The sequence below is a fragment of the Condylostylus longicornis genome, unplaced genomic scaffold, assembly GCF_029603195.1.
Source record: "Condylostylus longicornis isolate FDR11 unplaced genomic scaffold, ASM2960319v2 ptg000409l, whole genome shotgun sequence".
NCBI lineage: Eukaryota > Metazoa > Arthropoda > Insecta > Diptera > Dolichopodidae > Condylostylus > Condylostylus longicornis.
Genome location: NW_026578369.1, coordinates 5,001 through 7,500, shown reverse-complemented (window position 1 = coordinate 7,500; position 2,500 = coordinate 5,001). Strand labels below are relative to the sequence as shown.

At 25.4% G+C, this 2,500-nt stretch overlaps 2 pseudogenes; both read left to right on the top strand.

Moving 5' to 3' along the window:
* Positions 1-831: 831 nt before the first annotated feature.
* Positions 832-1,015, top strand: LOC129617117 (5.8S ribosomal RNA; annotated as a pseudogene).
* Positions 1,016-1,305: 290 nt separating this feature from the next.
* LOC129617122 (large subunit ribosomal RNA) overlaps positions 1,306-2,500 on the top strand; it is a 4,022-nt pseudogene continuing 2,827 nt past the window's right edge.

Genomic DNA, 2,500 nt, shown 5'->3' with positions numbered 1-2,500 from the left:
ATAAAAAGGCCACATATAAAAAAAATAAAAATCATTATATTAATTATATAATATGGAAGTATTTTAAATAAAACAATATACGATCATTTATAATAAAAGTAACCATCTGAGTATCGAGTGTGATATGGTAAGGTAAGGAATGATTAGTAAATATTAATGTAGCAAATAACACTAAAACTACTATATTTGTATAACCATTATTTATAATGCGATTATAATCTAATATAGTAGTAATGATATTATATTTGTATAACCATTATTAGAAATAATAATGAGATTATATTCTAATATAATAAAATATTATAAATATCTATATTATATTTATAAATATGGAAATTTTATATATTAAATAATGATTTTTAAAACGAAGAGGTGTCAAAATGTCCATGAAACTCTAGAATTAATGATTATATCATTTATTCGACCTTTATTGGATACGATATGTATATTTTAATAAATATATGTATCTGATACTGTTATATATTTATTGCAAATATATAACATTAATAGTATCAAAGTGTATCCCCCCTGAAATAATATAATATAAAAAAAATAAAAATCATTATATTAATTATATAATATGGAAGTATTTTAAATAAAACAATATACGATCATTTATAATATAGAAAATATATAAAAATATATTCTTACGTTGTTGTCCATATATTATGGTAATAACTTTTCTTGTATAAAACAGTTGGGATACGGATAAAAGGAAAGTTAGAGACATTCGCAGCACATAGATTATATTATTTATATATTTTAATATGTTTTAGAATGTATATATATTATCGATATATATCTGACGAAAATAAAAAAAAAATTTTATAAAACTCTAAACGGTGGATCACTTGGCTCATGGGTCGATGAAGAACGCAGCTAACTGTGCGTCATCGTGTGAACTGCAGGACACATGAACATCGACATTTTGAACGCATATTGCAGTCCATGCTACAGAGTATATAAATTTATTAAAAAATTTAATACTGCATGGACTACATATGGTTGAGGGTTGTAAGAATAATTTAATAAAGTTGCTTATAATATAATTTTAAATTATATTATTTATAGCACATGATATATTACTGGTAGGAATACCATAATATTAAAATTCAATTATATATATTTTACTTATATTATAAAATATAATAAAAAAATAAGTATATCCTAGTATTAATAAATTAGTATTAATACATTAAAGAGGAAAACTTATATAAAATTATATTATTTATAATATAAACAATACAGTAACTTATATATATTTAGTTTTCAACTAAAAAGAAAAATTAAAAATATTCTTAAAAACAACCTCAACTCATATGAGACTACCCCCTGAATTTAAGCATATTAGTTAGGGGAGGAAAAGAAACTAACTAGGATTTTCTTAGTAGCGGCGAGCGAAAAGAAACTAGTTCAGCACTAAAGGATTTTGTTTATACAAATATCCGATGTAGTGTATGGAATATCTATATTCTAATATGAGAAATTAACAGTCTAAGTCCTTCTTAAACGAGGCCATTTACCCATAGAGGGTGCTAGGCCCGTATGACGTTAATGATTATTAGAAGATATTTCCAAAGAGTCGTGTTGCTTGATAGTGCAGCACTAAGTGGGTGGTAAACTCCATCTAAAACTAAATATAACCATGAGACCGATAGCAAACAAGTACCGTGAGGGAAAGTTGAAAAGAACTCTGAATAGAGAGTTAAATAGTACGTGAAACTGTTTAGAGGTTAAGCCCGATGAACCTAAACATCCATGAAATATGAAAAATTCAACATTATAAATATTATATAATTATATAATAATGATGGTGTGCAATTTTTTCATATATGGACATTGCAATCTGTTAATAAATATATATTTATCATAAGATATATTTAAAAAGTTTATTTTATATATGAAAATTTATTTTCTATATAATATAATTTAAATATTATCGGATAAATAATTGACAGATAAAAAATCAATATAATGCGTAAATTATATATTATTATAATTTTATAATATTATATTAATTTATATATTAATATAATTATTATATGCATTAATATGATTAGCAATGCTATAGATTTAGGATACCTTCGGGACCCGTCTTGAAACACGGACCAAGGAGTCTAACATGTGTGCAAGTCATTAGAATTTATTTTAAATAAAATCTAAAGGCGTAATTAACTTAACTGTTAATATGGGATTAAATTATATATATAATTTTATATATATAATATCAATCCTGGGGCGTTCTATATAGTTATGTATATAAATAATTTTTAATTATTTTTTATACCTCTAACTAGAACGTACCTTGAGCATATATGCTGTGACCCGAAAGATGGTGAACTATACCTGATCAGGTAGAAGTCAGGGGAAACCCTGATGGAAGACCGAAACAGTTCTGACGTGCAAATCGATTGTCAGAATTGGGTATAGGGGCGAAAGACCTATCGAACTATCTAGTAGCTGGTTCCCACCGAAGTTTCCCTCAGGATAGCTGGTGCAT